Genomic DNA, 15,072 nt, shown 5'->3' with positions numbered 1-15,072 from the left:
TTATGTCCGTTAAAAAACGCGTGAAGAAATGTGAAAAAATGTAAGAAATGTGGAAAGGACAAAAAAAGAAAAACGAGAATAATATTCCTGAGTGTTTGAAGACTTTCAATGGTAATCCGAAAAGCGAAATATGTATATATATATGCCGTCTTTTCATCACTCGACATTTCATCACACGACTATTAATCAAGCACTATTAACCACTAGACATTTAATCACATGTTTTTTTTCCATCACGTGGACACTTAGTCACATCGATACAGTTAATCATTTGGGATTGTTTGCACCATATTATATTTGTCTATTGTTTTTGTTTTTTTTATCCTTTTATCCATTTTTTCGAACTGGTGTCCTCATCTTCATAGTTGTTGTTTATACAACAAACAATTTGGAGAAGTTTGTTTATATTTTTAAATGAAAAATAAATTAATTAAAATAAATGTTAATTTTTATTGGTTATTTGTTTAAAAGTTTTTAAAAAGTGATATTTACTTTAAGCGAACAGATAGCTTATCCCCCAACCCTTGCATGATTGGCGGGGGAGATAGTTTTACCATATATATTTTAATCTCTCGTACAAATAACCCCAAAATTGTTAAAGGGGCTAAAAATTTAACATGATAAAAACATAATCACATAACTAACATTATTACATAAATATTTTTTTTTTCCTTGGGAGGTGATTAATTGCCTCGATGACGAATGGTTAAGTGTCCACGTAATGAAAATATTGTGCTTAAATGTCTACGGATTATATGTCCGTGATTAATAGTTGGTTAATTAAATATCAGGTGATGAAATATCAGTAAAGAATATATATATATATATATATATATATATATATATATGTGTGTGTGTGTGTGTGTGTGTGTGTGTGTGTGTGTGTGTGTGTACTAGCCTACGTCCGGGTGTTTGAAGGTGAGTGTTGAGCCAAAAAAAAAAGTGATAGTAGGCAGTAGGCTCGAACCTGTACCAGGAAGGACGAAAAGAACGTGACGTTTTTGTTGTTATGTTCATCGCCAAACCGGAAGTGACGAATGTTTAAAGTAAGGCTAGTCAATCGAAAAGAGGGGATGATTTTCGAAAATATCGGCGAAAAAAGCGACCCTTCCCTGTAGAAAAATGCCTAGTTGATGGGTAAAGGAATTAATGTTTTTAGTCAATTTTTCGATATTTGTCGTCCGAAGGGTCGATCTTCAAAACGATACCGATTTCCCAAAAACCGTCGCCTCTGTCAAATGTTTTAGGCAGACATAATATACGTACATACATTTAAACAGATTTTTGCCCTTTATATTTAGACTAGCCTGGGTGCCCGGTGTTGCCCGGGTGTTTTGAGGTGTGTGTTGAGAAATAAAAAAAATGTTGTAGTAGGCAAGCAGGCTCGAACCCGTGACGCGAAGGCGGAAAAGAAAGTAGATGTGTCTGTAAGGGTGTTTGTTAAGTAAAAAAGAAAAAGAAAGAAAGGAAAATTGCGAGCGCAAAAAAGTGCTAGTAGGCAGGTAGGCAGGCAGGCCTGAATCCGTAACGCGAAAGAAGGAAAAAAAAAGGGAGAAAAAACGTGACGCATTAGCTATTGCACCCATCGCCGAACAGGAAGTTACGTAGCTTTAAACTAAGGCTAGATAATCGAAAAGAGGCGATGATTTTCGAAAATATCGGCGAAAAAAGCGACCCCTCCCTGTAGAGAAGTGCACCGTTAAGAGTGAAGGAATTAATGTTTTCGATATTTGTAATCCGAATGGCCAAGCTTCAACACGATATCGATCTCGTAAAAATCCGTTGCCTCTGTCGAAAGTTTTAGGCAAACATATAAACATACATATATCCATCAATTCATCCATCCATCCATCCATACATACATACATCCATACATACATACATACATGTGTGTGTGTTCGTCAATCGGAGTCGATTATAACCATAGACAACTAGTTGTGTGTCCGCAGGTGGCTGATCAGTCCAATCCGGGCGCGGAAGCCCCTGGCACATGTTGGACACCAGTGGCTGAAGACGGCCATTTCAGCATCTCGGGCTTTTCGCGCAGCGCGTTTCTCTTTTGCAGATTCAGTTCGTCTTGCGTCCGCGAGCAGAGAGCCCTCGTGTACCAAGCGGCGCCAGGTTGGCCTGTCGGAAGCACTGCTTTCCCATGAGTTCACGCCAATGTTGAAGTCTTTCATATAGGACAGCAGAGTGTTTTTGAACCGTTTGCGCTGTCCGCCAGCTCTTCTCATTTCGCATCGGAGTTCACCATAGAGCAGTTTTTTTTTTTTTTTTTTTTTTTTTTTTTTTGTATGCGCGAGTCTGTCATCCGATACACATGGCCTACCCAGCGGGTTTGCGCTTTGCTGATCGTAGTGATGACGCTTGGGAGCTTGGACCTTTCGAGAACATCAATGTCTGGGATCTTGTCTTGCCAGCGAATGTTCAAGATGTTCCGAAGACATCGAAGATGGAAGTTGTTTAGTTGTTTTCCGTGACGTCTGTAGATGACCCACGTTTCACAACCATATAGAAGAGATGTCAGGACCACTGCTTTGTACACTTTGACGTTTGTGTTCTGCTGAATTCCTCTTCGTTCCCAGACTGTTTTCCTTAGTTTGCCAAAGGAGCTGCTGGCCTTGGCAATGCGGTTGTTGATTTCGATGTCGATGTTGGCAGCACGAGAGAGTGCACTGCCAAGGTAGGTGAAATGGTCTACTGCTTTCAAGCTCTGACCATTTACTTGGATGTTCGGTTCCTGGTACGTGTTGCCAGGAGCAGGCTGGTGCATGACTTCTGTCTTACTCATACTTATTGTAAGACCGAAGTTCTCACATGCTGAAGAAAATTTGTCCACTTCCAGTTGCATTTCATGCTCTTTGGTGGCATTGAGAGCACAGTCGTCAGAAAAAAGGAGGTCTCTGATTACTGTTTCTTTGACTTTACTGACAGCTTGTAGATGGCGGAGATTGAAGAGCTTCTCATCACACCGGTACCGGATTTGGATGCCAGGAGTAACTTCCCTGAAGGCATCAGTCAGCATTGCCGAAAACGTAATGCTGAAAAGCGTTGGTGCTAGCACGCAACCTTGTTTTACGCCGTTGGTTACCGGGAAAGGGGCTGAGATGTCATCATCATCAGTTACTCGTGCCATCATGCCGTCATGGAACTGTCTTACAATATTCACGAACTTGTCCGGGCAACCAAACTTTGACATGATCTTCCGCAGGCCTTTCCCTGCTCACTGATTCGAAAGCCTTCGTGAGATCAACGAAAGTCATGTAGAGGTCTTGATATTGTTCTTTGCACTTCTCTTGGAGTTGGCGAGCGGCAAATATCATATCGTCCGCGACATTGCTTTCTGGAAGGTGACCCTGTTCCAGGTGTTTCAGAAGGCGGTTTAAAAGAACACGAGCCAGTATTTTGCCTGCGATTGAGAGGAGAGAGATACCTCGGTGATTATCGCAAGACTGTTTGTTGCCCTTCATTTTGTAGATGTGAACAATTGTTGCGTCTTTGAAGTCTTGAGGTAGAGTTTCGCTTTTCCACAACTCTTGGAACATTTCTGTTTGTTTGAGGATGAGATAGCGACCACCAGACTTGAATACTTCGGCTGTGATGGCGTCGGAGCTAGGTGCCTTGCCAGTCGACATTTGCCTAGTAGCCGTTACAACCTCCTCCTCTGTGGGTGGTGTGTCGAGGGCATGGTCGATTGGCACTTGAGGTAGTCGTTGAATGGCTTCATCATTGATGTCTGAAGGACGATTCAGGACACTGTCAAAGTGGTCAGCCCATCTCTCGAGGATTTCATTTTTCTTAGTGATGAGTGAACCATCTGCACCGAGCAGGGGAGATGTGCCTGATGTCGTTGGTCCATAGAAACACTTCAAGGACTCCTAGAAATGCTTCATGTCGTGCCTATCAGCGTAGCCTTGGATCTCGTCGGTTTTGTTACTGAGCCAGGTATCTTACATGATATGCAGTTTTTTCTTGACTTCATTCGTTTACCACAGTAAGCGTTTCTTTGAAGTGGAGTCTGGGTCATTTTGGTGGATCTTGAAGAGCCGGTGCTTCTCTGTTAGCAGATTCTGTATCTCCGCATCATTCTCATCAAACCAGTCTTGATGGTTTCTGGTTTTTGGACCCAGTACCTGGAGAGCAGCGGCATGGATTGTCTTGCTGAGAGACTCCCAATTGTTGGAGAGTTCAGAGAGTTGCCTTGTTAGAGTGGTTTGGAGTTCTTCCTGAACTTCGGGGAGTTTCAGCTTGTTGACATTCATTCGTTTGGCAACATTTTGACCTTGTGGTCTTCTTTTGGGCTTTATTTGCAGTCTGATTTTGGAAACAATGAGGCGGTGGTCTGTCTAGCAGTCGGCACCGCACAAAGCTTTCGTCACAAGCACATCTTGCTTGTCTTTAGCCCTGACGATGAGGTAGTCAATCATGTGCCAATGCTTGGAGCGAGGATGCCTCCATGAATTTTTGTTTCTGGTTGGGAGACGGAACATTGTGTTGGTTAAGGTCAGTCCATAGATGGTACAGGTCCTGAGCAGCAGAAGACCATTGCTGTTGCACTTTCCTATCCCATGATGTCCGATGATACCTGACCACGCTTGGTGATCCTTGCCAACACGGGCATTGAAGTCACCGAGGAGAAGGAGCTTGTCGGTCTGTGGTACAGAGGAGAGGATGGCTTCGAGGTCTTCATAGAATTTGTCTTTGGTTTCTTCGGGGTTGCTCTTGGTTGGAGCGTAGGCACTGATGATGATGCAAATGTTTTCTTACTCAGCTGGAGCTGTAGCTTGAGAGTCATGAGGCGATCGTTCACGCCCTTAGGAATGCTGTCGAGTTTGCCCACGTGATGATTTATACATACATACATACATACATGCATACATTTAAACAGACACGTGAGATTTATATTATAGATGTGTGGATATATATATATATATATATATATATATATATGTGTGTGTGTGTGTGTGTGTGTGTGTGTGTGTGTGTGTGTGTGTGTACGAGAAGCACAATATTATTTGAACTGGCATGGTGGATTACATAATGTGCGGTCGTATCAACTACTCCAATTACGTAACTCCACTATGTCTATTAAGTACGAAATAAGTAAAATAATATATAAGTTAAGAACGAGAGAAAATCATCTTTCGTTGATAAAAGCGATTATCTGTCTTACGTGTGTTGCTATTGCTGTAAGGCTTTTCGCCATATTAATATTGATCTAGTAATTAGCTGTTCGAGAAATATCAGTACGTAATTACTAAACTTAATGTTTTGATTCTTGGTAGACAACGATAAGAAATGACGATGCTCTTAGCTAAGAATGTCTGTAATTATCATTCTGTGTCGGAAGAGCGACCGTTTCCTTCAATTTGGCCGTCCACACGTTATGCAGTTGATCGATGATGGACAGACAAGCGTACCAGCAATAAAATTAGTATCTTTTTAATAGACCTGTCCGCAATTAAACTTAATTCTCTTCCCCAGCATTCCCCTCTCACTCACTCCCTTCCCATCCCTTTCTCTTTATATATTTCGTGACTCTCTTTGTCTGTCTCTCTTTATTCATTTAATCTTTATTTTTCATTTAAAATCATATATTTTTTAAAGATCTCTGCGCAATTATTTTTATTACTCTCTCTCTCTCTCTCTCTCTCTCTCTCTCTCTCTCTCTTTGTCTCTGTCGCGCCTTTCTTACTCTTAATTTCGTGTTTTATTTTTTTTATTTAACATTTCTATATTTTTAAAAAGATCTGTCGCCAATTATATTCATTACTCTTCCCCCATTTCGCTTTGCTTTTCTTTTTAACTTTTTTATTTTAAACTGGCATGGCGACCCAACGTTGTCTGCGTCGAATAAGAATAAACGAATGTTGTACACTTATAATATTTTTATTGTCATCAAAATCAATGAAATCGACCATTTCTCAACCAAATCGATTAATTGCCTATTTTAGTCAGAGCCGACTGCGGTTCATCGGGAGGAAGTTTTACATGCCTCCTAACAGAGACTTAGTTTATAATATGATGCAATCTACATTGCAAGTATAAAACCTACTGTTAATTTTATTAAATGAGTTTTATATAACACATGAATTACAATTTAAAATGCAAAAGTCAAATATCATGATTCATTTATGCTATGTGCTAGCAGGACCCGTTAACCGGCGTAAAAAAAAAAAAATAAAGTTGTTGTTGGTGGCCAACCCCCAACTTCCATATGTTAAGAACGGCTTTCGGAATAGACAACCCCCAACCTCTATATGTTTAGAACAACTTTCAGAATGGATACCTCAACCTCCCCATGTTAAGAACGGCTTTCGGAATAGCCAACCCCAACTGTCTTATGTTAAGAACGGCTTTCAGAATAGACACCCCCAACCATCGAAAAGTATTTGTATCTGCCAACTTTAAATGCGATTTTCGTAATCAGCATAGTCGAAAATCTCTAAAAGTTATCATGTCACAGAAACTTGTGTAGGTTGAACTAATGTAAAAATCCCCCCCCCCCAAAAAAAACAAATTCATTGTATAGTCCGACGCCAATCGGTTAATATGTTAAATTTCGTTCGTTTATTCTTTTTTCAGCACTATTGTAATTTGTAGACAAGAAGTTTATATGTTTACTTTTGTCGTTGTTTTTTGTTTGTTTTTTTTTTTGCGACGCAAATTGGTTAATATGTTTATTTTATTTTTATTTTTTTTTTTTTGCGACGCCCGTCGGTTAATATGTTCAATTTTGTTTTTTAAATTTTGTTTGCTTTATTTTTTCAGAACGATGTTAATCTGTATAGTAAAGCGAAAATCGGTTAACATGTTTAATTTTTTAAAATGCAAGAAAAATCGAGTAATATGTTTAATTTTGTTGTTTTTTAGCAACGCTAATCGATTAATATGTTTAATTTTTTTCAGCACGATTGCAATCTGTAAAGTGTGACGTCAATGGATTAATATGTTTATTTTTTGTTGTTGTTTTTTTTTTAGAGTTGCCAATCGGTTAATATGTTTAATTTTCGTTTATTTAAGATAAAATGTTTGGGGAGGGGATTTTTCAGCACGATTGTAATTTGTAGAGTGCGACGCCAATCGGTTAATATGTTTATTTTTTTTCCAGCATGATTGTAATCTGTAAAGTACGACGACAATCGATCAATATGTTTAATTTTGTTTTGTTTTTTTTAGCGACGCCAATCGGTTAATATGTTGAATCTTGTTTATTCTTCAGCACGATTGTAATATGTATAGAGCGACGACAGTCGATTAATATGTTTGATTTAGTTAGTGTTTTTAGCACGATATTCTTCTGCGGTAAGCGACGCCCTATTGTATGAGTTCTGGGATGTTCATTTATTTATTATAGAGGTAGATTCCGAAATATTTGAATAGTCAAGTATCAGCCAATAAAAATCTGGAAATTAAAAAATTATATTATGTGTATGTAGGTAATAAGCAGTTACGATAAGTGCAATGTAAATATCGTAAGAAAATGTAGAATTGGTCCCGGAGTCAACTCGTAGCAGTGGGCGGACTAAATAATTATAGAGAAAAATAGGGACTCCTTCCTCTAGAGATATTTCGATTGTGATTGTGTTGCTCCTAGGATGCAATATAGCATTTTATCAACGTGTCTAAAATTGTGTTCGAAAATTTTTATATTTAAGATAGTTGCTAATAGCCTAAACGTAATGAATTAGTACCATAATTTGCTACAGAGGGGAATTTCTGCAATGAAAGTATTATAGAGAATGTGTGTGTGTGTGTGTATTTGTTTGTGTGTGTGGTTGTGTAAAGGGAAAATATATCTATAATAAAAAATATATACTAGTGTATATAGATTTATTGATCAATTTGAAAGCAAGAAATACAATATACTGTTATGGGGTTATGAAAGCTTTTTATGCCAGGCATTTCGTAGCCAAATGTTCCTTATCAGAAGAGGAAGGAAGTTGCTAGGTAACAAGATAAAGATTCGACGTCTAGCAGTAGGCATATTAGGGGATCTTGTATAGGTTGAATATATTAGAGGAGGGAGAGAGGGTTGTATATGGAATTATTAGATAATTATGGCATTTTAAATAAGTTCGAGAGAGGCTTTAGTAGGATTTAGCAATAGAGGATGGAGTACGCTTTAGGAGTGGTTAATACATGTAATGGGATTTTATGAACTAATTAATTCATTAATCAATTAGGATCCAATGAGAGTTACATGTGCCGATTTATACAATTAAAATAAAAATTAAAAGGTAAAACAATAAATGTGTGAAAGTATATATATATATATATATATATATATATATATATATATATATATATATATATATATATATATATATATATATATATACAGTAGCATTTCAGTGCGGCGTTGCCCGGGGTGTTTGAAGGTGTATGTTGAGCAAAAAAAAGTGGTCAATTTTTTTAAAACTTTGACCCCTATTAGGACCCCTTAACAGTTATTGTTTTGGGCTCAAATCAATTTTTTAAGTTAGATCCATGTCCAATGAACCTATATCTAAAATTTCAACTGTTTAGACCGAAAATTGTCGGAGGAGTTTGGTAGAGTTCTCAAAGGTCAAATCGTTGAACTTTGACCCCTTAGCAGACAAATTTCTGGCCGAAAACCGATTATAAAGATTTTCCCAAATCTCAGTACCCTGTATATAAATTTCGAGTCTGTAGATTAAAAATTGAGAGATATTGTGTAGGGAAATGTACACAGACAGACAGACAGACAGATGCGCACACACACACACACACACACACACACACTTCCACTTTTATAGATATACTAGCATGGGTACCCGGCGTTGCCCGGGTATTTGGAGGTGTATGTTGAGCAAAAAAAAGCGGTCATTTTTTTTTTTGTTAACTTTAACCCCTATTATGACCCCTTAACATCTATTTAGTTATTAAGTTAGATCCATGTCCAAGGAACCTATATCTGAAATTTCAAGTGTGTAAACCGAAAATTGTCGGAGGAGTTTGGTAGAGTTCTCAATGGTCAAATCGTTGAACTTTGACCCCTTAACAGCCAAATTTCTGGCCAAAAACCGATCACATCGATGTTCCCAAATCTCAGTACCCTGTATATCAGATTTCGAGTCTGTAGACTAAAAAAATACAGAGTTATTGCGTAGGGAAATGTACACACACAGACACACACACAGACAGACACTTTCACTTTTATAGATATATAGATAGATATATGTATTTTATATAATTTTTGTTTTCATCGTTAATCTTTATCTTTGTTCTCGATACGACGCATTCATGGTTTTAAAAGCAGCGATTATCGTAATCTCTTTCGTCCGTTTTATTTGTACACGTACGCATGCGTTAGATGAATTCTTTCTCCCTCTTTCGTTTTAGATTTGTCCGAATATATTTGCAGGCGTAAGTGTATGTACGAAGAAAAGACAGCGCATATGTACGTGTTTTATTTTTTTATGTTTTTGTCTATTTATTCTTGTCTTCCTTACGCACATGAAGAAACATTGACAGTCTTTATCTGCTCTGTCGCTTTTTCCACGAACTATCCATTATTCCTATGCGTACTTAGAACCAAACAGACTCCCCGTGAACAAAATTGCTTCCATCTGCAACATATACACCTCCGCAGGCTTTCTTCTCTGGAGACTACAAGGTCACCTTCAATTCCACTGTCAACAAATATTTGTTGAACCCTCCTCTTAAGTAATCAAATCTAACCCTTCTGTCCCCCATTTTCAAGCCTCACACAACAATATCGCTTATCATCTAAACCGACAATATAATTAGAGTTTTGACCTTGTAAATAGTGATTCATTAGTTTAAAAATAACATTTTGCGTTATCACAACAGCCGTTTACAATCAGTTTCTCGTTTGTAACGATCAGTCTTCTCTAGAATTTGGTTTCAATACTCTTCTCACCCTTTCAGTGGAAATCTAGTTCGTGCAAGCCTGACTTCATCTTTCCATCCTCCTGGTACTGCCACATGTTTATGTTCTATTTCTTTTCCGGGTTACCTGTGGTCAGTTAGCGATCGTCGGTTATGCGAATTGGTTTCCGCCTTTAATGACTTTTCTTAAGATTTCAATTGTTTTCGTCATTATCGTATATTATATGGGTTTATATTACCTCTGATTCCAATTTCTTCTAGCATTTGTCTGGCTTATAGGGGTTCTTTTGAGGATTCTAAAACTTTTCTTAATGTTCCAGATTCTTTTTATTTCTCCAGTAAGTTCCGTGTATTGCTTCTTTTGTGTGTGTGTGTGTGTGTGTGTGTGTGTGTGTGATTTTTTTCTCCTAGATCTTAACACTGAGACAATTTGACTACGATATGGCGTTTTTTTTTTATCCCTCTTGTTTACTATTATGACGTTTGGTCCGATCTCTTTGCTTGAATGAGTTTGTATGCTTTATATCTCTCTGTTTCAGAAGTGTCTGTGCTTATCATTTTCCAATATTGTCTGCAGTTTATGTCATGCACCATTTCGTATTTAGTTCTCTCCCACTTCAAGAACTGTGACACTAGGGTCGGAACGTGGGATTGAGAAGTTAGTGTCCCCGAAAAGGGGCACTGACCTGCCAAAAGTGCTTGGATAGCTCCGTCGACATTCTCCGGTAAGGGCGCCTCAGACGATTAGCAATAAACTAACCCCCTTCTCAAAGAGAGAAAGCAAAGTCTGGAAGGGTGGACTTCCTAGAACTGCACAGAACTTAACACCCACTGGAAAATCAACAGGGATCAGGTTATTACAAGAATGGCCTAATCTCTGCTGATTTTGAGGCCGGGATAAAATCCATTTGTCTGCATGTTTAAATTGCAAATGTTTGTATGGTTCCAAGCTGACTACTTTTCCTAAGCAATTATATCTATTTCTGTATTTTGGGGGATCTAGTTTCCTGTATTCATTTATTTTGCGGTTTACCTTTCGCATTTTTGCTGTCTTCAGAATCTACATTTGCCTGTTTACTTGACGTAAAAAAACGGTTTTGTAACATTGTTAAGCTTCGTTAAGATTTGTTAACAGTTACACAAGTGAGGTTGTATAAAGCAAATAAGTTTTATCTAAGTCATCTTTCCTTATATCGCCCTCCCAACATGTCTGTTTAAAATTCCGACATTGACGTCTCACTTTTTCTGAAAGCCTTTCAACTTTAGACCCATTCCGTTCTATATATTGTAGGGCTTGCCATGAATAACAACTTGTATAAATTTATTTGCATGGCTTACACAGTTGTGTGTAGGTTGCCAAAAGTTATAATAACGAATTTCTGCTTTAATTTAAACGAATCAAATTGATAAGTGTCGGCACTCGAAAGTCATGTTTAAAATTAAAAAAAAAAAAAAAAACAATGTTGTTGACATCATTTTAGCAAGGAGCGACCAATTTCCCGCCATTCATTTAGAATGCCTGGCTTGTCATCTAGCAAAGACGGACAGATATGTCGACGAGCAGGCCTTCTTTTTTATCAACGTAGAATAGTCCTGTTTAGTTCTAGGAGATGCATCCTCCAAGGTTTCTTTTGAGAAAGGATCGGTTTATTGTCAAACGTTTGAGGCGCCTCAACCGGATAATGCCAACAGAACTGATCAAGGTATTTTTTTTTTTTTTGCGTGTGCAATCACTTCTAGTACGATGGGTTTACCATACCCTCCGGCCTTGTGTCACATTTACTTAAAGTATCGTCGGTAAATAATACAGAAAGTATTAAAGATGACTGAATCTTTTGCATTTGTTGGTTCAGTGACAAAAGTGAAAGAAGTGTTTTATTGGTTACGAGTTGATCTTCGTGCTACTACAGTTGACAGAAACTGAATATGTGACATGTATGTATGTTAGAGCAAGTATCATTTAGTGCGAGTATACAGTCCTTAAAATGTATGCGCAAATATACCGTCGTCTTTTGTGTATATATGCTGTTCATATAAATAACGTTTAACGTTCATACTTAACATAGCTAGTGTATATACAGACATAAAGCATGTCTGTTTAAATTCTATAACTGCATAATACCGGCAACATATGTCAATCAAATGAGAAAAGGCCATTCCAGAAATGGTATAGAGTCTGTTTATTTTGGTGCCGAAATTAAAAAAAAATCCTCGGCAACTGAATGATTGTCAACTGAAAAAAAAACAAAAAAAAAAAAAAAAAAAACAAATGAAGTATGCATTGTCCCTAGTGAGTGCACAGTGAACGAGACATAAAAATGACTAAGTTCAGCATTTGCCCTCCCCCATTTAGTCCCAAAAGTCCCCAGGGGACGTAAAATCTTGGTGAAAATGAACAAACAGTGCAGTTTTAGGTGTTAACATATGTAAATTTAAGTTCTGCACCATACAAAAAAAGAAAGTCCATCATTTGCCCCCTCATTTAACCCCAAAAGTCCCTAAGGCCTTAACATATTTAAATTTGAGTTCAGCACCATGCAAACTGCTAAATAGACATACACAGAAAATGTTGGACAAATATGGTAAATAGTCCCATAAATGTAATGTTTTTATTAGCCCTAAAAGAACCCCTGGGGAACACCCAATAGTTATCGCGAAGTATAGACAAGTAAAATTATATAGAAATAGGTTAGTTACAACTTTTCATAAAGTTTTATAAAAATCCAAGCCATCAATTTTTTCAATAAGCACAAAAGTGTCAATTTTAGCCATGTTAACCCGAAAGGCACCCCTAGGGGGCAACGAAGGTTTCCCGACAAATCCGTTCTGTTACTTTTTACTCATATCATGTTCAATCATGTGCAAAATTTCAAAAAATTCCAAGGCGCAATTATTGAGAAAAGTGCGAACAGACAAACGGACATGGGTGAATTTACAAAGAAAAAAAGAAAAGAAAGAAAAGAAAACTATGGAAGCACTAAAAGTAAAAGAACGTGATCAATCGTATTCGAGAACTAATACACAAATAAGTATACGATATACAATCTCGGGATTTTACAAACATTTGTCTATCCCATCTTACTTTGACACGAAAGCGTTAAACCCAATATTCTTACCTGACACGAGTACGTGTGTTTCTTACAAGTTGGTAATACATCCTAGATAGTAACTTTGTTGCCTTCTTTCTACCCAGAAATGCCGGCCGGACTGCTCAGACATATTTTGTAAGCATGAATATACTAATCTAGCACGTTGGTTTCTCAAAACCACACCTGACATTGTATCTAACCTCTTGTAGATAAGGTAAATAAACGTTGTTACTAGTTTTCACTGTTTCTAACAACCAGTTAATGTGTGTTCATTCCATTTTTATCTTACCTTGTTTATTGCTTTAAACGACTTATCGGGCGTTCGTGAATTTCGCCGCAATAAATACTTAAATATAAAATGTAGTTCGTTAATGTGTGTATGTACGCTAATCTTTCATGTGCGCTTGTATCGTTATGTTTTCGTACGTAAATACCTATGAGTTATATGTAGTAGATTTGTATGTATGTGTGTACACGGATGCTTTTGTGTGTGTGCGTAATTACTCGAGTGTATGTTCACTCTGTGTGGAGTGTGTATATTTGTGCGTTGTTGTGCGTATGTGTGGCGTCTTCACGTGTGTGGTGCGTCGTGTTTACGTTTTATAAAAGTTTGTGTGCGTACTGATACACGCGTACTTATATATGCAAGTGCACTGCTGCGTTTCTTTGTGTATTTGGTGTGTATGCGTGTCGGTGTGCGGCATGTGTATAAATCATGTGTTCGGTATCTGCGTGTGATGCTTGTGTGTACATGTATGGGCCGGATTTTAAACGCAGATAGAGAAAGAGAGAGAGAGAGAGAGAGAGAGAGAGAGAGAGAGAGAAAAGTGTGTGTGTGTGTGTGTGTGTGTGTGTATGTGTGTGTGTATGTGTGTGTGCGTTGGCACATGCATGTGCACGTGTCCGTCAATTTTTGGCGATCTCCTAATGGTGTGAACCTGCTTCCTAAGATATTCCCACTAGCAACCGCCTCATTCGACAAAAAAAAAAAAAAAATGCTCCGTCAAAACATTTTTAAAAGTAAAACAAAAATAAACAGAGACCTGTCGGCAACACAAACACAAAAAACAAGATTCACCTAATTACTTACCTGAAGGAATCTCTCCATCTTTATCTTTTCCGTCGCAAACATAAAACACTGCTTCACGGTACACACCAATCAGTCTCCTGTGCGTCACGAGTAAGTTACTTGCGTCTGTAATAGATAGAGAAGTTGTCAACCACTTCAGAAAACAATCTATCCAGCGACATGTAATATAGTTTTCGTTTTGAGAGATTAACAGCTGATGTACTAAAGGTAATACCACACAGGAGAAAGTGAATCTATTGATGGTGGCTTCGTTTCTAGAGCCATAGCTCTTGACAAATCTAAGGCATTTGATAGAGTTTGGCACAAAGGTCTACTTCAAAAGATTTCCTTCTGCAGTATTGCTGGAAATTTCCTCTTAACCATCAAATCCTTTATCTTCGATAAGTTCATCAAAGTACCTATTTACAATGCCTCCCCAGAGTTAGACACCAGGGTCGTTTTTTTAATGTGGAGAAAAGGTACAAAAATAAAAAAAATTGTCTCAGTCGTGAAGGACTTCTCCTTTACCGAAAGAGAACAAGAAATGGAAGTGCAGCATCTGAAGAACAGATGGTATTTATTTGCTCCCCCACCGAGCAAATTAGGCACAAGGCCGATTTTTAATGTGAGGAGTGAAGGGAGGGGGGAAGGGGAAAAGGGGACCAGCTCCCGAGAGGTGGGAAATGGGAGCTGGTTAAAGGTCAGGAATGTGGGGTTGCCCCCACATCTGGTCTTTGCTAGTCATAGCTTGCAGCATCTGAAGAACAGATACTACACTTTGATCTTGGCCAAAAGGCCAAGAGTCGTTGATGGGCAGAATTCCGAAGCTCGCAGCTGAGATTGACCTTCACTCCTGCCCTACATTAGGTCCATTGCCAGAATCACTGGAAAATGGTAGGATCATTCTACTGCTTCAGAAAGTATCTGACTCCTGACGCTATCCTCTACCTGCAGAAGAGTCAAATACGATCCAGGATGGAGCATTGATGCCACATCTTAGGCGCCCATCATAAGAGTACTCTCTTCTGTCTAGACAGA

At 38.2% G+C, this 15,072-nt stretch overlaps 1 pseudogene; it reads right to left on the bottom strand.

The window, feature by feature from the left end:
• Positions 1–14,689: 14,689 nt before the first annotated feature.
• LOC145260865 (U2 spliceosomal RNA) lies at positions 14,690–14,842 on the bottom strand (annotated as a pseudogene).
• Positions 14,843–15,072: the final 230 nt, after the last annotated feature.

The sequence above is a fragment of the Euprymna scolopes genome, chromosome 36 (assembly GCF_053919585.1).
Source record: "Euprymna scolopes isolate OS-2025 chromosome 36, ASM5391958v1, whole genome shotgun sequence".
NCBI classification, from domain to species: domain Eukaryota; kingdom Metazoa; phylum Mollusca; class Cephalopoda; order Sepiida; family Sepiolidae; genus Euprymna; species Euprymna scolopes.
The sequence above is the reverse complement of the archived record's forward strand: the minus strand, read 5'-3'. Positions and strand labels throughout refer to the sequence as shown.